The sequence below is a fragment of the Periplaneta americana genome, chromosome 10 (assembly GCF_040183065.1).
Source record: "Periplaneta americana isolate PAMFEO1 chromosome 10, P.americana_PAMFEO1_priV1, whole genome shotgun sequence".
In the NCBI taxonomy this organism is placed as follows: Eukaryota; Metazoa; Arthropoda; class Insecta; order Blattodea; family Blattidae; genus Periplaneta; species Periplaneta americana.
The window spans coordinates 122,906,221-122,928,228 of NC_091126.1; the positions used below are offsets into that span (position 1 = coordinate 122,906,221).

Genomic DNA, 22,008 nt, shown 5'->3' on the forward strand with positions numbered 1-22,008 from the left:
GAGATAACATGATTTTAACACCAAAAACATATGTAAGAGGAGAGTCTTCCTTGGTGAAAGATGGACTAATTATTATGTGCTATGTTCCTTAGGTGCTACATGTCAATTTTTTATACAACCTAGCGAACATTTCGAAATCAACAATTTCTTTAGAATGAAGAAGATCTCAAAAGGACAATCAGTATCCAGTATCTGGCAGGCATGATCAGTACTTATAGCTCCAAATTTGATGAATCTGCCATACAATGCTGTAGAAACATAACATCACTTTCAACAGACAAATTGTGTTAATGGTAATGACAAAAGAGTAAGTAGATGACTCGAGGAGACATATCTCTACACGATCAGGCATAGATCTCCAGTCAACACATCAACATTGGGGTAGTATGGCTTCATTTCGCTTGTCAACATGACAGGACAGACGAGGATTGATGAACCTTTCTCTGCACTGACAAGCTGAGATTCAATCTAAAATTACCTGATAGCAAAAAAATAAGTATGAAGGATCCAAACAACACAGTACATACTTCGTCCATATTCCACCAAGGAAATTCCTATAGCAGCTTTCTCTTGTCTGAAAGGCATGTTACTTCATAAACTTCAGTTTGAAACTGACAGAAAGATCTTAGAAATTACAATTAAAAATAATGGAATACAGTCAGTGTTAAGAAAGAAACCATTAGAAAACCATAAACTTTATTGTCGAGACTACATTTTATTGCATAGAGTAGTCTTGGATGGAGAGTGGATGATAGGGAGTGGTGAGGTCATATACTACCATTTTATCAAGACAAATTGCTCAAGTGGGGGAGCAAAAAAAAATTAGCAGAAAGATATCGAGAGAAATGTTTAAGTGAGGCATTATGTTGGTTATAATGATAATCTCTGTACTATAGCCTTTCTGGATCAGTTTGTATAAAGTGTACATAAGTAATGTCAACAGAATTAAAAATTCGATATACAGATATTATATAACATCATTACACACAGATGACTTCTTTCTCACATTCAGAAGTTTATAGTGTGGCTCCAAGAGTCTTACATTAGTCTCGCTTCTTGCTGCGTGGACCTGGTGTGTAGATTCCATGCTTCACCATGAGATGGCGAGTGACGTGTGTCTTGCGACTGAGGACTTTGTGGCATAGATGACACTCAGTTTCGCCAGTGTGATATCGCAGATGGCTGTTCAGACTCTTGGCATGACTATATGCGGCACCACAGACCACACATACAAACTTACGCTTGCTACTTGCACCTGGCGGCTCCCTGTCACGCCTCACTGGAGGCCGTTCAGCCCGCCATACAAGACCTGAAGAAACAACAGACAGCAATACACAAATTACAATCTACACGTCCCATAATCACATGAAAATATAAAATGAATCCAGAGCTACCAACTTTACAACAAAGAATATATACAGCAGACAAATTTAAAAACTAAGGAATAACTTTGTCACAGTGTAACATAAAATTATATGAATGTTTCTATAAAAGTTAAATCAAGTCCCGAAATTCTGGAACAAACAAAGGTAGTTGAAAGGATAATAAAAGCTCACTACATCTCTCTCATCACACTAACAATGCAATGTCTAGAAAGTTATAAATATCATACTTTCATTATAAATATACACGGTTTCAAAGAAATGCGAACAAATTTTGTTCCTTTTAAAAAAATTATACAATATGCATACAAGTACAAAAAGTACCCAACTTCACTTGAAAGTTCGCAAAATGTATATTCTAAGATCATAATATTACTATCACCAAAGAGGATGAATAGAAAGTTATAACTATCATACTTTCATCATAAATATACACTGTTTCAAACAAATGAGAAAAAAAATTGTTCCTTTTAAAAAAAAATCATACAATATGCATACAAATATAAAAAGTATCCAACATCGCTTGAAAGTTAGCAAAATGTATATTCTAAGATCATAATATTACAACCAATCACCAAAGAGGGTGATTCGTGACACACATAACATAATTTAAAAAGTACACATGTATTTTTTTAATATTGCTGGACTGTATTTGTCATAATGTTATACATAAAATTTAATAATCACACAATTTTAGTGTAAAGAGAACTCAATGTAAATTGAATATTTAAGTTACACACGTGAAGATTCTAATCATCAATCTTGTGGACATTTCTCAGATGTCTCTTGAGGTCGTACTTCCTGTTGAGAACTGTGTGACAGATGTGACACATGGGCTGGATCTTGTGAGTCTGCATGTGACAATTAAGGGAGGCTCGGAACTTATATTGTCCACCACAGATCGGACATGCAAACACCTGTCTTCCAGTCTCATCCATTACTTGGACAATACCACTCGGATGTTTTGGGGGTAGCAGGACTGGATTCCATGTGATTATATCTGTAAATAGCACAAAGAATACACACATCTATAAAACAAACGTTGTATTTGTACGTTTTGAAACATGGTCTTCTTTGTACAGGAAATACACTGTAGTAGAAAATCTTTACACGCATTCTTTTGTGCCTAACAATTATGATACATGCTATAATCAACAGCAATTTTCATATACCTGATAACTGTTTATTAAAAAAAACGTTTATATACATTATACATGTAAGATATCTTTCATTTGAATCTAAACTTAAATTGAGATCACACTTAGCCGAGAATGTACATTTACAAGTTATATACAAATAATATTGCAGTAATTTAAAAACAACCTCGAGTTATAAATTAACATTCTGAACATATAGCAATTATAATTTCTTCTACACCAATCTATGCTTAATGCCTTCAGTTTTGAGTACTGTGAATTCCAGAAACTTTTTAAAAAGCAATAATGGCAAATAACACTACACAAACAGAAACCCATCACTGAGGAGGCAGACCATGAACAGAGGCCATGTGTTGTTTTAAATATGAAGTTCGGCTGAACACTGTGTTACACACAACACAGCGAGTTGTACCACGATGTACGTCCTTATGTTTTGACAGGGAACTACACGTTTTGAACACCTTTCCACATATCTTGCAGGGGTAGGTGTTACGCACAGACTCGTAGAAAGAGCTATTTTCTCCAGATGCCCATCGAACAAGCTCCTTGTCAAGCCAGAGTGTTTCTTCTTTGAACCACTGGGGCTCTAAAGAGAGAGAGAGAGAGAAAAGAAATGTATGACATAATATGCAGAGTACATCTAAATTATCTTTGGTATTACATTTAATACCATTATGTTATTTGCAAAACGATGTTTTACATGTTATATTCACGAACATAATATGGTTTGAGATGTGACAAATGAAAGAAAAAATTGAATTGTAAAGTAATGAAACTGAAAAAAATTCTTCATTTACTTAGATCAGCTAGAAAAACAAGAAATAAAACAATTATAAATTCTAATCTTCCAGAAAAGATGATTAAAAAAACAAAATGATGAACTTAAGAATATAGTTATAACAACTTTCATGTGTTACAATGAAAACTAAGTTGTAAATTACCTAGTTGGCAGTTTCGACTTCGTATCAGCCATCTTCAGAACTAGTGAGATCCTTGCTTCTTCCGGTTTCTTCAGTTGTTTTGCTGGGAGTGGTTTTGTGTTTGGTAGTGTGGAGTCATATGATTGATACGAAGTCGAAACTAGTCAACTAAGTAATTTACAACTTAGCTTTTATTTTAACACATGAAAGTTGTTATAATAATAACTACATTCCTAAGAGATTAATAATGTTAGAAGTGTGTAATCAAGATGTATAAAAACGATGAAGATGAAATAAGGATATAAACAGAGAATGTAAAGCAGTAAATTGGCCGAAGCATGTGTTGAATTAGTGTCCAAATCAAAGAAAAAAGAAGAAAAAACCAAGAAAACCATGGAAGAAGAAGGAAGAGAACAGATGAAGCTATGCAATGAATGAATGTACAAAATTGTTTGGTTATTAGGAAATGGGAGATGTCAAATTACATAAGAAATGTAGGTACATCATACAAGAGCTATGTGTAAATATTTATTTATGTGTAACACGAATTTCTGAAAGCAGAATTTTTAATCACTGTAATGATACATATTTGAATCTACATAGAAATCATAATATTAAACAAGGTAGCTACTTTATAACTAATAACACAAAATATTGTCTAACAATGCAGTATTACGAAATCTTTATTCCGAACATTCTCTTTTGCTGGACATAACAGCTTGGAGAACGAGGCCGAAGGATAGAGACTATGGAGGCAACAGATTGAGGAGGCCAAGGCCCAATATGTAGGGTGACCAGATTCACATCGATAAAAAATGAGGACACAAAGCTTAAAAAAGGAGGACATTGTTCGAAAAAAAAAAAGAGGACAAAATATGTACTTACATTTAGGTTTAGGCCCTATATTATAGGTACTTTAAATTACGTCAATATCTGTTTTATTACAAAATATTTACAGTACAGATTTAGGCTTATATCACATTTAAATGTATGTTAATATCTATTTTATTACAAAATAATTATGATAAAATAATAATGATTTTACAGTTAGCTACATATGAAAGCAACGACTATAACAAGTAGGAGCAAAGAGAGTTATGATAGTTGGCAAAGAGTACATTGCGTCAATGCTGCTGCCATCTACAGGCAAATTACTTGAAAAAGGCGTCAAATCAGATAATTTCAAAATATCAGGCATACAAGTTACGAAAAGGAGGACATTTCTTGATTTTTTTAAATCCGCTCGGACCTCGGACAAAGGCCTAAAAAGGAGGACATGTCCGGACAAAAGAAGATGTCTGGTCACCTTACCAATATGGGCTGCAGCACCAGTCGTTATTCCAGACAGTCTCTTATTGTTAAATTGATTAAAAGTCAGAAAAGAAAACTTATTTCATAGTGTTCTTATAAATAAAGTCCTAATTTTGGGAACATTACAAATATAATCAGAACTAGAAATAGCGATTTTGATTTCCTGGTACAGTGAAACCTGTCTAAAGCGGCCATCTGAAGTTACCTTGTAAAATGGCCGTTTTATCAGGTGGCCGCTTGATTAAGGTTGCGGTTTTTTTATGAATCAGCATGAAAATACTGAATTTCACTGACTTTTTAGGACTGTACGCGTACAACAATCATGCATATTAATGTCAGCCTTTTCCATTCTTGCAACTAGCCTTTTCAAAACTCGCTTGCGGTACCTCAGTTTAAATGATTGGATAATACCTTGATCAAGGGAATGGAGGTGTGATGTATTTGGGGGAAGAAACACCAATTTCACGGATCACATTGCGATTTTGTCGTTTAATCTTAGAATTGAAATCGCATAGCTAATTCTCAAACAATGATGATGTCATCCAAGCTTTATTGTTGGCAGTCCACTTCACCTCCAATAAGTCCATGTCAATATTTTTCAAACATCTCGGTTTTAATGATTTCCCTATCATTAAGAGTGGTTCCTTTTCTCCTGCAGCATTAAAACAAAAGAGCAGGGTTATTCTGTCTTTTGCCAACTTCCCACTTTTATACTCTTTTTTCTTAAAACTTAAGTTTTGTTAGGGAGGGCCCTGAAGAAAAAACTGTTTCGTTAACATTGTAAATGTCTCTGAGTTGATATTCCGCAAGAATTGAAGGCAGTCTATTTTTTCCATTCTTCAATAACATTGGTTGCAATGTCACCTCCTTCACCAGACATAGAACGAAATGCAATGTTAGCCGTTTTCTAAAGCACTCTAACCACCCATTACTAGCAACAAAATTTTTTATATTGAGTTCTTTGGCAATTTCAAGAGCTTTCTCTGGAATCATAAGCCCACTTATTGCCAATTTCTTCGCCCTCGCACACTTTAACCATTCGTAAATGAAATCATTCACATTACTAAACAGAGATTCTCTCTTCCTCCCATTCTTTTAATATTTCATCTTTATTCTTGATTATATCGTTTATTTGTATCCTTCCACATTCGAATATTTCTGCAATTTTTCTCGCAGATGTTCCCTTCTCACTTTCTTCAATCATTTTTCGTCGCACCTCTAAACTTAACACCATTCTAAATTTATTGTTAGACATGATTTCTCTCTCAAACTAACTTCACAGTTCCTCTGAATCAAGTGAATGAAAAGAAGAAAAATTCGTAAAAGCTGATCCATATAGAGAAAGATAGAATGAGGAGAAAAAAATTAAAAACAATTCGAATGGTTAACTACCTAAAACATACTGTGACATTTTCCCGTGTTTCAATCCTTAAAAAACGAGTAAGAATTTATAGCTGTGCAGGGTCGGAGTGGAAAGTGACAAAAGAGTCATAAAACAGTAACCAACTAACCCCAAAGATATGTAGGGTGTACTGTTGTACACTTAGCTATTGCTTCTTGTCCTCTAACCATCGAAAAAATAGGTCAGACAGTATCCGTGAAAAGATTTTTTGTTGGACAGTGGCCGTTATAGTCAGGTTCCAATCCAACTAGACCCCGGCCGCTGGCCGGCGGATGAGGTGGCCGCTAAATAAAGAGAGAATTTGTATTGATCTTATGGAAAATGCAATTGGTTCCAGAGAAAATTGGCCTTTTGGCCAGGTGGCCATTTAAATGAAGTGACCGTAAAGGCAGGTTTCACTGTATATTAAAAAGCATGGAGTATTCTGTTGAGGGGTGATGAAGAACAAAATTATACATGTAAAAAGAAAAATATAAAACAAGTTATTTTATGTACAGTCCTCTCCCCCACCCTTCACCCAAAAAACGATAGGAGACTCTTTGTGGTGGAAAGTCTAAGTTCTATAGCATGATTCACAATATAACATTCTTTGTCAGTATCTTGTAATGGCATTTGCCTGCAGTGAGGCCTAAGGCTGAATAAATATTTCTCTTCATTTTGTCTCGATATCTCATACAAGTAGTACTTAAATGTAATTATTATTATTTAAAATCAATTCCTTGCTGCTTGTTTATGAAACATTTTAAAATTTCACATTATTGTTAAAAAGAAAAACCTGAAAAGAGATTAAGTGATTTTTGCTATGCTGAGACGAATAAAATAACAAAATACACCATCAATTTTTAGTGTTCAGAAGTAATTACGTAATTAATTTTGATAATTATAGTGGTACTTTCGAGTACTATGCAAATTAAGAAACTTCATAAACAGTCAAAGATTCGAACTTACAATGTAAGAAACTGTTGCAACCCTTTTGCAAGTGAAAACATATTGTTCTGTCCATGTTAGAAAACTGAGCACTTTTTCATTTTTTTTTTTTTTTCAGTTCAACATATTGTTTTACATGTACTGTGGAATGCAAAGGAACAAATTGAAAACATTTTCAAATAAATTCTGGCAGGAATTCAAGTTTTTTCCTCTCCTGTATAAAATTTATAATTTGCATATTATATTTATATTTGCCCTCAGGTATTCATTTGTTAAAGCAAAGCCATAAATTGAAAAATTTCTACATTTCCTTTACAGTTGGGATGGGTATAAAAATAAAAGTAAAGCAAATCATCACTGGTCAATTCATTTTCTCTGTTATAAATAAAATAAAATTTAAAGCATTTCTTTCATTTATCTTCTTATCTACCAGTGGCAGTTCTCCATTGATGCATTTGATTCACTGAATCACCTATTTTTTTAATGTACCTGTAAGTTATACTTTTTTTTTTTCAAAGACAAGACATTCATTATATCATTTATAATTATAATTACAATTTGTAATTTTGTATTGTCTGTGACCATTAACACTTATCGAAAATCTATCTCTTTGCCCTTGCACTCAGCCACTTAAAAAACTTACACATTTACTGGCATCCAAAAGTTGTTATGCATTTTTTTAGAGGGTGAGACTAGAACAGCCAAGAATGGTATGTCCAGTCAAAGGGAATGAGGAAGCAAGTTAGCTACCATGGCAACCCAACCATAACTAACTCGTTAGGTAGGTATTGACCATCTTTTTCGTATCAGCTAGTGTTTTCAATATAATGCTGGGATTTCTTTAGTTTTCTTCATTTATTTGAAGTGGGATATGTTGGCATATGTGCTATTCCAATTTTTGGCGTCATTTAACCAGTTACAGCGTGGCCACGAATAATTTAGTGTGTTTCTTACTCCAGACACTGTTTTCTCTATGGAAATTCAATGACAAACGTCATGTCTTAAATGTTGGAAGATCAAAATCCAATAATGTTGCTTTGTCTGGAGAAAGTTTGTGGTAATCAAAGTGCAAGTTCTAAAACTTCCACTAGAAATTTAAACCTCACGGGTATGAGGAACATAAATGGTTGTGTGGCAGTACTATTTCCAAAAGCTTTACTGTTGGCCATGTTTACTAATTGGTATCAAAAAGGATGCGCAGAACTATAATAGTGTGGCAGATTTGAACAATATTATATGAGCATTTTGAAAACATGAGTCTTCTTTAGAGTACTGGTGTATAAAGAATTGTGTTAGGTTCAAGAGCTGGAACAAATTCAAATAAAATTCTAGATGCACTTAAGAGAAAACTTACGACTGCACATTGATAAATATTAAGATGAGTTTTATTTTAATTGATAAAGTAAACTAGTTTGAAGTAGGAAAGGGTAGTGAATTGTTTCTTGGTGACATGCTTCCTACACTTGGTTCCTTCTCACCCTCTGTGATGCAATATCACTTCCAATCATGGATATGATACTCTGTTTCATAGTGTTTATCACTAACATATTATTTTGCATAAAATTGACTTGGTGAGTCACCTATTCAATTATTCCAGCGCTGTACCTGCTACCTACCTCTTTGATACCTCTACCAATCCATAACTCATGAAAGAATATTAGATTCACATTTAAAATAAGAATACAATTCTATATGTACCTCATGGAGTGCGACTCTCCTTCAACGTGGGAGAATCGTGTTAACAGCTTGCCAGTTAGGAGGGGGAAAGGTACGTCAGAATGACATAGGCTTGCTATAGGTACAGGGAGCTGACACAGTTATCTGCTGGAGTGTGTATTCTCAGTATTTACTTCACTTTGTCTATCTACTGCTATACAGTAGAGTGCAAATTAATCCGAACACGACATATTTTTACATTTTCTGTCATTGTTGGCCTTACAGCTGCTCATACCGCTTTAATTGACATATGTAGTACGTGTAATTCCATTGTTGAAGGTCTGTCATTATTATTATTTTTATAATATGTGACATTTTGCCTGTCGTTTTGTACTTATAAGCATTTCAGTTGTGTTGAAGACTTAATACTGCAATCCTGTGTACATTCTGCCGTCTTCACAAATGGATACAACGCCACGAAAATGGTCTAAAATTATAACATTAGCAGAGCATTCTTCTATGACACAGAGGCAAATTGCTGCAGAATGTCACATCGGTTTGGCTACTGTTAATTCGATCATAAAACGATACAGGGAGACTGGATCCATCACACCCCAGAAAAAAGGAAACTGTGGAAAAGGAAGACTTCACCTGCAGATGATCGTTTAATTGTCAGAAAAAGTAAATTAAATCCCAGACTAACTGCTGTCGACTCAACCCGCGAGTTAATGGCTACCACTGGGGCGAATATTCACGTCACAACAGTGTGGCGTAGGCTTTTGGAAGCTGGACGAAGGGCTCGTAAGCCTATAAAGAAGCAACTGCTAACCCCTGTTATGTGCAAAAAACGCTTAATGTGGGCAAAATTACATCAACACTGGACAGTGAATGACTGGAAGAATGTACTTTTTTCCGATGAGTCTCATTTCGAGGTCCACGGCCACCGTGTTTCTTATGTACGGAAAGGATTCGAAAAAGTAACAGCAGCTCATCTCCAACAAGCACCCAAATACCCCCGTAAAGTAATGTTTTGGAGTTGTTTTACACATGAAGGGCCTGGAGCATTAATACCTATCAAGGGAATGATGAATTCTGACAATATATTCACTTACTGGAAACCAGAATCGTACCCCAGCTGCAAAAATCATTTCCGGATGGCAGAGGTGTGTTCCAACAAGACCTGGCACCATGCCATGCGTCTCGAAAAACTACAGAATTCTTCAACAAGAAGAATATTCAGGTACTCCCCTGGCCAGGCAACTCACCCGACATCAACCCCATTGAGAACTTGTGGTCAATTTGCAAAAGAAGAATGCAAAAAATGGATTGTTCTACAAAGGAGAAGATTATTTCTGCCCTCATTGGTGTATGATTTCTCGATGAAGAAATGAAGAATATTTGTGGGAAATTAGTGGAATCCATGCCAAATCGTCTCAGAGCTGTAATTAGGAACAAGGAAGGCCACATAGATTACTGAGGTATGTCTTAGATCCTTTTTTTATCCCGTTTGAGTGTTTTTGCATAAGTAATTACGTTGTTCGGATTAATTTGCATGCTACTGTATAATGGAGGAATTAAAAAAAAAGGAAAAGTGATCATCAGGCAAATTTTTTTAGTAGTGCATGGGAAAATGCTTAATTTTTCATGGCAGTGGAGTCAATACTCAGTGCCTTATCTGTCACAAATTTTTAAAGATAGAAAAAACATAATACAACGCGTCATTACAAGTCCACACATAAAGATACATACGATGGTTTCGTTGGTTAAGAACACAGTAAAAAGGTTCAGGAGTTGAAAGTTGCATTATTAACTGAGGTAGGTTGGGATTTATAAATCTTCATTAACAATGGCTTTCATTTGCCGTTCATAAGAACAATAAGAATATTAATTTTATGTTTTTGTTAATTATTTACAGGAATGTGACGAACTAATAGTGTTCAACGAGGCAATGCTGCATATGAGGTTACAAACTTGCATATAAGACTGTGATATCAGGAAAACCTTTTTCTGAAGATAACTTCATAAAAGAATGTATGACTGAAGCAGCAGAAATGTTGTGAGGCAACACAGTTTGTGGCACTCAATGAGTCAACATACTTGTCTGATACAGCACAACAAGTCATATTTGTTTGTGGAGTTGACATCAATCTTCAAGCTACCAAAGAATTATAGGATTTTGTGTCATTAAAAGACACTACAATAGGGCAGAATGTTTTTCATAGCATTGAGGATTCTGTAAATGCCACTGAACTAACTTAGGATAATCTGGTGTCTGTAACAACTGATACAGTCCCCACAATGCGTGGTCAATGATTCGGATTTATTGCTTTTGTGAGGGAAAAGATTAAAAATGCTAGTGGCTGTGATCTGAGTGTGCGATTTTTGTGGGCTAAAGGACATAACCCGAGTGAAATTCACAGGGACATGTGTGGCATGTAAAGGGAAGACTGTATGGACTATAGCAACATCTCCAGGTGATGCGCATTCTTTGAGAACCTTTGTGATTGCCACGTTCTGGGCAGCTGGTAACAGCTGCAACCCAGCGGAATGCCACAGGCATTCAGGCAGCAATTTTGAATGACCGGCAGATCAAACTGCGAACCTTATCTCAGCAGTTCAACATTTCATACAGTGCGATGCGTGATATCGTGCATGACACATTGAAATTTCATAAAGTTAGTGCCTGCTGGGTGCCAAGAACCTGATAGACGACCACAAGGACCAGAGAATGATGACATGCTTGGACCACTTATGGCATTACGCTGCAGAAGGACATGACTTTCTGAAAGGAATTGTCACTGGTGATAAGTCCTGGGCATACAACTGCATGGCCGAAACAAAGCAGGCCTCTATGGAGTGGAAACATGCTGCTTCCCCAGTAAAGAAAAAATTCAAAGTGACGCACTCTGCTAAGAAAGTGCTTGTGACCGTGTTCTGGGATATGCATGGTGTTTTGTTGGTGGACTTTGCTAAACACGGGACCACTGTGAATGCTGCAGCCTACGTTGGTAAAGCTGCATCATGCCCTTCATGACAAATGCCATAACATTAATGCTGACAATGTCAGACTTCTTCATGACAATGCTTGCCCCCATGTTGTGGCTTCTGTTTGTGAGAAAATCAACACATTTGCTTGGGAGATGCTCCACCATCCACCATACATTCCAGACCTTGCACAGTCGAACTTTCATCTGTTTGGTCCCATGAAGAAATTCCTGGCCGGCCATCACTTTGGGACCGATGCAGAAGTGCAATCAACTGTCCACAGATGGCTATATCCCACAGAACAGACTTCTGTGACTAAGGTATACTGAAACTGGTACCACAATGGGAAAAATGTGTTCAGAAACTTAGCAGCTATGTAGAAAAGTAGCTAAAAGATGTGAGTTCATTTGTGTACTTTTTATTTTTGTTTACCTATTAAACGTTTTTTTATTATTGTGCGTTACTTTCTGATCCCCCTCGTAAATTTTAATATTACTATATGCACTGCGCAAGCTATGCCAGTACCATGTTCCTAGAACTAAACATAGGAGAGGCATTGTACTGACAATGTGTTTGTGGTTTAACACTCCAGCTCTTGTGTGCAATGGAGATTAAAAAAAACGTGGAAAAAACAATATTGATGTTGCGTAGTGGATTGTTCTACAATAATACAGACGATGTAGTATTTTATACATTTCCTACAAAAAGCACAGAAGTAGAATAAAGCAAACTGTGTATACAGCCTGTAAATCACATACAGTATTAATTGCCAACTCTGATTTTTCTAAGAAGTTATTGTTTAAATGAATGATATAAACTGCTGTGCTAAATTACAAAAATGTCATTTCCTTATTTTTATAAAGCTTAATATCATTAATTAGAATATAACATTTATTTTATTTGTTTTAGTCCTGATGGATTACAATGGGAGCCAACTAAAAGTTTGATATGCAGTGTCCACTTTGTTGGAAACAGAAGGTCTGGTCATCCCCAAAGTCTCGCCTTTGAGCCCACCGTATTTTCAGAAATTTACATGCAAAAAGTATTTCATTATAGAAGACGTAAAATGGATTCAAGAGGCTTGTGAAAAGAAATAAACTTAACAATCTGACAAATGAATTAATTTCGAGATAATAAAATAAATGCATTCAGAAGTATGTGACAGAAACACACATTTAATAACGACCTCTTTCTAAATAAACAAAATTTTTATCTTATTTATCATAACAGGCTTTCACAATAATAATTTTCGTTTGACTTGCAGTTCATAAGACTTCACTGAAACACACAGCATGCAATGCACTTCCCAAGGAGGAGTTTGTATTACTTCACATTACGAAATCAGCAGTCCATACAACAGACTTGTATTCAATTACGGTGTTTCATTGCTTTATACAGTTTAAACTTGTAAAATGCCATATACCATATGATCAACTAGTTGGTCAATTTTAACTTATTTAGTTTAATTATCAATGGCAATTGTTTATACTATGATATTTTATTTATAATAACTGTAAAGTGTTCATATCTTGTTATTAATGGTTCTTACAATCTGATGATGGCATATCGTGCTGAAAACGTCCTCTGTTATTGCTTTCTATGTGTTGTGATGTATGTGAATAAATAAATCACATGTAATTTTGATAAGCTGAATAAGACTGCAAAAATGAAACTGTAAGTCTTCAATTTCGCATATTATAATATTGTACTATTGGTTTTAATTTTTATTTTAATTATGCATTTGATTTCTAATTTTGAGCCATTTCTTGTAATACCTGATTATTACCAATTGTTGTTACTAAATAATGTATTTAATTCTTAAATTTTAAGCCATCTCTTAGTATAGCTATTTATTGCTTCTAAAATAACATGTTCAATAGCTATTATATATATATATATATATATATATATATATGTACATAAAAATATTTCTTTCTATAACCATTAGATATAAATATAGAGACATGCCTTGAGGCTTTATGAAACGATCCAGTCTTTCATTAAGGTGCATTCTTGTACAAAATTCATGTGAATTGTAACCTTGACAATTTTGTATTATAATTTTATTATTGTTTGTTACTTATAAAATATATTTTGATGCCAACTACAACCCTAATATACCTCAGGGTGAAATAGGGTTTATTAAATTGGATAATAATAATAAAAAAACAATCTTAACATATTTAACCTTTAATACCTGCAATACCTGTAAGTGCTGGACCAAGTAAATATGTTAAGAGTTGTGAAACTAATGGTGATGTTAACATAAGAGTAGGATTTCAGAGATGTTCTATTAGAGATGCCAAAGAGTTGCATGACTTCACTTCGGTAACACCTGAGGTATTTAATTTACTTCTTCAGCTGTTACCAGAATCGAAGTGTTGTGCAATGTTTAACGAAAATTGATTATTGTTGTTGTTAATAAATATGAAAACAGGGCTCTCCTACCCAACTTTGAGAATAATATTCAGTATTCATCAAACCACGGTGTCCCTAATATTTGTAAAAGCACTGATGGAACTAGCGTCAACAACAGTACATTCTGGCAAAGTAAACAAAATGTTCAAGAAACTATGCCGCCTGTCTTTAGAAATAAATATCCAAACTGCAGAACCATAATTGACTGTATCAAGATTAAAGTAGAACAGCTATCTATGAGTAGAATATTGTAGATGAGGGTGAAATTATTAATAGCTGTTGTTGGAGGAAGCTGCAGTATTGTCACATTTACTGTTATATGATCAGCAAGCAGCTTTCGCATTACAATCAAAAGATGCGATGGCTTCTGCGCAAATTTGGCAACCATGTAAACAGATGGTGCCAGCCTGTAACGACAGTGTGGTAGGCGGAGCCATGACGGAAACTACAGCGACTCTACTATAGGTCGAATTTGAATTTGAAATATGAACTGAGTGACTTCATGTTTTTATTGCAAGTAACAGTGTCATTAAAACAGCAAACTTCAAAGGGATGTTCTTGTAAAGATATATATTTGAAGAGTAGATCTGCTAATATTCTGGTTAGGAAATTTTTTCTTCCTTCAAATGAATTTTATTAAGATTATACTCCGGTTTCTAATTCTAACAATATGGGGATTCAAAATCCCTTTCTCAGCATGGAGAATCACAATCTAACCGAAAAAAAAAGATCAGCTTGTTGAATTATTGAGTCACAGTACTTGGAAAAAACATTTACAGTGAATGCCAGCTTTTTTTTTTGGCTGAAAGTTCATGCAGAACATAAAGAACTCTCAAAATGAGCCTTGGAAACATTTAATGGCGTTTCCCACGACTTGTGTGAGCAGGCATTTTCTGTTCTTTTCTGAAAATGCGACAGTAGGCTTAAGATTAACACTGAGACCAAATATAATGACATTTTAAATATAAAAAAAATAGTTCCATCATTCTCACTCAAGTAGGGTAACTAGTAAAAATATACGCTACTTCATTTCTTTTTCAGTATAAGAATATTTATTACACTGATACACAGAATGTATTGGAAATAGAATAAGCATATTGTTTTGCTTTACTATCTTTTAAAATCAACTCTGATGTAACATATTAATGCAGGCCGCCTACTTTTTCCAGAACAATATTATATTATTTACATCTTAATTCAAATATACAGTTAGTTTTAATTAAATTTTGGAAAATATAACAGAAATATGTGCTTAATATATGTTTTTATTTCCAATGCAGTTCAGAACTTGAACAAAGGCCATTCTCTTAAAACATGCAATACATACAATGTATAAACAAACAAGGGCCTGAAATAAAACCGATAAGTAATTTTAAAACAAATTATGTTAAGGAGAAAGTTTTGCTCGTGCTTTCCAATACTGATCACAGATGTTTGTAGAACAGAGTACATGGCAGTGTTGAAGATCAGAACTATTCAGAATTTCAATTCTGTGTAAATGAGAGGCAAAACAGTTGTGTCCTGTAGCCATTCCATTATGTGCAACTACACATCTTGGATTCATTGGGGTATCAGCTATATGCTTCCATAATTTGTCCTTTGTTCATTCCATTAGATCTTTCTGAAATTGTTGCTTGACCCAATTTTTAATGGCTGTGGCTATTGATGGTTAAGAGGCGTTTTCTGTTGGCTGTTGGATGACTGATGTTCCTTTCTCTTCTAGCTAAGCTGCCATTTCACTGTCCATAGTACCACAGTGCTCAGGGATCCACTGAACTATTTTTTTCTGTAGTTGGTTAAGTAATTTTGAGAAGATTTCTACATTCCATGATTTCTTTAGAGATAACTGTTTTGGGGAAACTGATAGCTTGTATTGCATCTTGTGAGTCTTTCAGAATTACTATACTGTTTGGTGTGTGAGGTCAATGTGATAGTTGTTTCACATAAGTAAATATTGTTTTTACTTTCCCATCAAAGCTGTTTTGTGTTGCCCTAATGGTATGTAGTATGTGAACATTTGGCAATGGAAGCCAGCTCTTGCACATCTTTCATAAATTTGGAGCCATCAGTATACCGTCGTTGATTTCATGAAACCTCCTATGCAACAGTACAGAAAACAATTTTTCAGGAGGAAGAAAAAATTAATCAAATATAAACAGGCCTACACTGATCCTTGATGTTGTCGTTTATGTTCAAAATTCACCAACGTTTTCTACCGAATTATTTCATATTCTCATGTAGGCCCATTGATTTTTAATTAACTTTTTTCTTCCTACTGAAAAATTATGTTGTGTATTGTCACTTTGAAAGTTTCATAAAATCAACAACAATATATGTGTAGCCATGAATTTTGTGTATACAGTTTCTAAGGTTAACAACCTAAGGCTATAAATGTTTAAATAAGATTTGTTTCGTTGTAGTCCTAATAGATCCAGATGATGTCCAATGTTGTGAGCATCTAATGGCTGTTCTGGTATGCATAATTTTATGGTTGCAGGTTTAATTGATACCCACTTTTGAGTTGCAGTGTTTTCTGGATGAAGCCTTCATGTGTTTTAGTTCACTTGGTTATTTTTGTAAGTGTACCAGTGGGTATCATTTGGCAGGTGAATAATTTTCTCATAATGTTTCACTTAATACGAGAGAGATTAAAAAAGTAAGGTAACAAGAGCTCTCATGGGTAACATATTCCCCTCGCGTTCGAATTTCCTCCAGAGCAGCAGCAGCACACCATAGCTTTATCATGCAGCCTTTAGACGGTTCATATGTTGTATCAGACCCTCGCAGTATCAGTTGTAACGTGTGCACACACAGAAACATGGTCAAACATGGAAGTGCGTAGTGTGATCTGGTTTTTGCATCTGAAGGGCACCTCACCAGCAGAAATTCATCATCAACTTGTTGAAGTATATGGTGTGAATGTCATATCACGAAAACAGGTATGGTTTGATGCACTGAGTCCGCAATGGCAGGACAGGTATGTAAGATTACCAACAATGTGGACAGCCAAGCACGTCCACCACAGATAACAATGTATGTTATATTGAAGATCTGATTGAGAACGACTGTCACATTCGACTTAGAGGCATTGCTGAGGATTTCAACATTTTAGTAGACAGTGTGCATAGTATCATTCATGAGCAGCTGGGATACTGAAAGATGTGTTCATGGTGGGTGTCAAGGCAAATCACAGAAGTTCACAAAGCCACTCAGATGGGGTTGTTCCTCATACGCCTAATGCGGTTTCAAGGAAGGAGTGCCATTCCTGCACCATATTGTTACAGGGGATGAAACGTAGGTGCAGCATCTAACACCAGAGATGAAGCAAGCATCTATGCTATGGAAACACACATCATCCCCAACTCACAAGAAATTCCGAACAGTTCCATCTGCGAAGAAAATTATGGCAATGGTCTTTTGGGACCTCAAGGGGGGCGTGCTTCTGGTTGATTTCCTCACCAGGGGAATGACAGTGAACACCGCCAGTTATTGTCACACACTGGGGAGACAATTCGCAGAAAACGAGCTTGACTTCTCTCAACAGGCATTGTGTTGCTGCGCAACAATACCAGACCACATGCAGCCAACAACAGCACATGTGAACTGTTACAATGCTTCTGGTGGGAGATACTGGATCATCCTCTCTACAGCCCCGACCTGGACTTAGTGATTTCTATCTCTTCGAACCGTCGAAGAAGCTCCTGGGTGGTAAGTGATTCAATACCGATATGGTCATTCAGCAAGCTGTCATGATGTGGCTTCATGGACTTGATGCAGATTTCTTCTATACCGGCGTCAATGCCTTGGTCTACAGTTGGAATAAGTGTTTGGACAAGCATGGTGACTATGTTGAAAAATAATACGTACCAGTGCCCTACTACTGTCTATCAGTATACATTACTTGTGAAATAAAGTTTGTCCATGAGAGCTCTTGTTACTTTACTTTCTGAAGCACCCTCGTATTAACCCCAAAATCTTATCTACCCATCATTCCATTGATGACTTTAAAGGGGTCCGCGAAAATATTTACCTATGAAAAGGGGATTTGTAGTGCTAATAAGTTTGAGAACCACTGTATTAGAAGATTCACAAATCAAACATTACATGGTTTTCAATCTGGAAGTAACAGTAATGTCTTAAGAAAAGTATATTTCATATGACACACACATAAAAATCTACATACCTATACTAAATTATTTTGATCCAAAACTGACATCTACACTGGTCTTTATTTCACCATCCTTAACAACCTAAACAATGGCTTTATTCACAACAGTGAATATTAAAAGTTTCTAATAGCGGTGAATTAAATGTTTTAAAATTACTCTCTCTCTCCACGACAACCAACATATTAGCAACAATAAAATTCATACATTTATTCATTTATAACTTCTTCACAAACAACACATTACAAAGAAACGGCGTACTATTTAAAATTAAGTTTAGATATCAATAATGAAATTTAGATACTGGCAATGGATAAAATAATGTATAGCATACGAGAGTAAACAGAGTTTATGTGCTTGTGAAAAATATCGACTGAGGCACATAAAATCTAATTTTACTCTGTTATATAATAAAATTATTATTATCCATTACTGGTATCTAAACTGGTGGTCCTTATTTTACCATCCTTAGCAACCTAAACAATGACTTTATTCACAGCAATGAATGAAGTTTTTCATTCAGATTTGAATTACAATTAGCCTACTTTACAAAGAAAAGGCCTACAATTTAAAATTAAATTTAGATACCAACAGTGGGTAAAATATTGTATAGCATATGAGAGTAAACAGATTTTATGTGTTCATGGAAATTAATTTTCCACTTACAGATAAAATCTAATTTTACTCTCTTATATATAAATTACTATTAATTAGTATGGCAGAATTTTAATACGCTCAGGTTAGAGAAAAATGTATTTCATTATTTAAGCTGACCTATAAAGGTTTAACACATGCATATCATCTTAACTTAAAAGAGGATTGTAAAACTATTTTTTTTTTCTATTAATATCATAGTAACTACGTCTGTTCATTAAAATTAAGTTAACATTATTTCCTAAAATTTTTTGTACTAATATAATGTAAAACATTTTTATTCTACGCAGATTCACTAATATGTATGCAACGTGCACATACACGTGTGATGTACTCTCTCTAAACATTTAATCTGACAGAGGTCGTATGGTTGTTTAATACGTGAGAGATCGCGCATAGCAGTGGCGGCTCCTGCATATTTCTTAAGAGGAGGAAAGAAGTTAACAGCGCAAAATGACACCTTCTTGAGAGAAACATGCTACAAATTAGCCTACATGCATACATGTAAGACCAGGTAGTGTTAGGGTTGGCCTTCTTCCCTTTTGTATAGCAATAATCTGTTTTTGTAAACTGAGTTTCCTAAATTGTCAAAAATATAATATGTTTTCACTTCCATTCATTGTTGAATAATTGCATAAGTTAACAATTACAAGGAAATTCACAACCTCGCAGCATTTTTCACACACACTACAGCATTATATACACGTGTTGGAAGAGACCAGCTACTAACACGTAATCGAAACCGTTTTACGGAAATGGGAATGAGAAATAATCTGTTAGAAAAGCGAGACCACTGCACCCACCCACGTGGTCTGTGTTGCCGCATGTACATTTTACAAGTTCAGTATCACAGGCTTTTGAACAATGTCAGTTTTTGTAAAGTTATACTACCATTATTGTTCAAAGCTGCCGTGGCCGATTAATGTTTTTAATGTTAAAAATAATGTAGTTTGCAGTACTTTCAATTTCAAACATATTTGTACAAAACTGACAACTTGGCTGTTGTCCTGTCTAGTAGACAATGAATGGAAGTGAATTTCAGGGGCCAAAAAAGATCTGCAATACTAATGTAGAACTACTTCCTCTTTGTTTTATATAAATCCAACTTCAACTTTCAGATATCCTCGAAAGTTTCAACCCAAGAATAGTAGCTTATATAAAGTGCAATGAATAATATATTTTGATTTGTAATTTTAAAAAAGTTTATATGGTGTCTTTCATAGCTTTGCGTTAAAACTGTTTTATTGTGTCACCTCCTAGATGTGTTATAGTCTGGTTGAATGCAGCATCATTAGATGACAGTGGTAGCGAGCTTGCTGTAAGACCAGTCGGTTTGTATTTCCCGCCCATGTGCTGATTCAGAGGAGGATCTCTTCCCTGTCCGTTCATATACTTGCTTTAAAACTCTGCTTCTTTCTCTGGCCGCTAGTGCGCTGTTGTCTGTGTGTGTTTACTGCAGTAAAGGAGGAATGGACTGACTTTCCTCCACACAAACAATCTCGCATCCTTCTCACAGTTTTCTAGTAGCACATGAGTGTGCGTTGTTTAAAACTCGATCAACCGAGGTTTTCTTACAGGTGTGAACTTAAAAATTATCGAATCTTCCTCGAATTTCAAAGCATATATTTCATTTGGTATTTACTTTCAAAAGAAAAAAAATGTGAGGAGGAAGTTCCTCCCTTCCCTCCCCCGAGGAACCACCACTGGCGCATAGTGCTTTTAACCGAGGGCCTTTTTCTTTGCTTTAATAGTTATTTTATTTTTATTTTAACACGTTATGAACCAAAACTGTTTTCAATTTATTTTTCCTTTTATCTTATTTAATACAAGAGCAAAAAAAAAAAAAAATTGTGTCACAAAAGAGATTTATTTTATAATAAGCTTCAAAAGAATACACTAATATGATTTTCTTCAATAATTACAATTCTTTAAGATCACACCAGCACTAGAACTAGGTAACTCGACTTTTAATCGAATTTGATTTTCTGTTTTTGTCTAGTCGCAGATGTAGCATCTTCCTTCTCCATGATCAATAAAATTAGTTTCCTTATTCTTTCTGCTTCTTCCTCGTACATTTCTGCACTACACTGCTTACATCTCTCAAATATAATAATAACCAATACGAAGACTGACTTCTACCATAGTATTACATAGCTTCCGAACTACAGTCTTCCATACGAAAAATACTCCATTACAAAACAGAGCTTTATTTGTGTTACAATTGCCATTGTTGTGGTAAAATGATATCCAGGCTTATTAAAAAAAAATGTTTAATTTAACAATGCTCGCAACTTCCGAGGCTATATCAGCGTTGCCGGTGTGCCAGAATTTTGTCCCTTAGGAGTTCTTTTACATGCCAGTAAATCTACTGACATGAGCCTGTCGCATTCAAGGACACTTAAATGCCATTGACCTGTGCCGGGATTGAACTTGCAAACTCGGGCACAGGAGGCCAGCGCTATACCGACTGTGCCACCCAGGCCGACTACAGGTGTATTAACTCTCTACTAGGGCCTATGTGTAATAACAAATGTTCACAAAGTCACAAGACGCGCCAAAATAATGGAAAAGAAAGCATAATCAAATTTAAAACATTTGTTAATTAATAAAATGTCAAAGGTCGCACATAGTGGAAATGACCAGGCTCTTATTCAACAAGAGTTCACGCCAAACCCAGATCAATAATGGTGCTTATTTCTATTGTAAGAAAAGTAGGGGAGAGGTGCTGAAGACTGCAACAACAATAAAAAAGAAACATTGTGTAATTCACCAAAATGTACACTGCCTGGTCAAAAAAAAAAACCCTGTGTGAACCCTGGTGGGTTAAATCATATTATATTACGCAATCTGAAGTATTATAGTAACACAAAACGAATAAATACAACTTTCAGTTATTATTGGACATACTGTATAATACAAGTAAACGAAACTTTTAATTATTACTGAACTTAAGTAATTTTCTTTGTAAAAAAAGTTACAGCATTGCTGAAATATACAATAATGTAACAGTAAAGAAGACTTCAAATTAAA

General features: G+C 35.0%; 1 long non-coding RNA gene across 2 annotated transcripts in view; it reads right to left on the minus strand.

The window, feature by feature from the left end:
* Window positions 1-22,008, minus strand: part of LOC138708006 (uncharacterized) — a 40,478-nt gene that overhangs the window by 11,279 nt on the left and 7,191 nt on the right. Inside the window, exons 2-3 of one of the 2 annotated variants that reach the window (XR_011334524.1) lie at window positions 2,123-3,125; window positions 1,043-1,309 (exon numbers count right to left, since the gene is read on the minus strand). This is a non-coding gene — a long non-coding RNA (uncharacterized lncRNA). Of the gene's footprint in view, window positions 1-1,042; window positions 1,310-2,122; window positions 12,924-22,008 lie in introns of those variants that run through there. The other variant, XR_011334523.1, reaches the window with a different exon arrangement.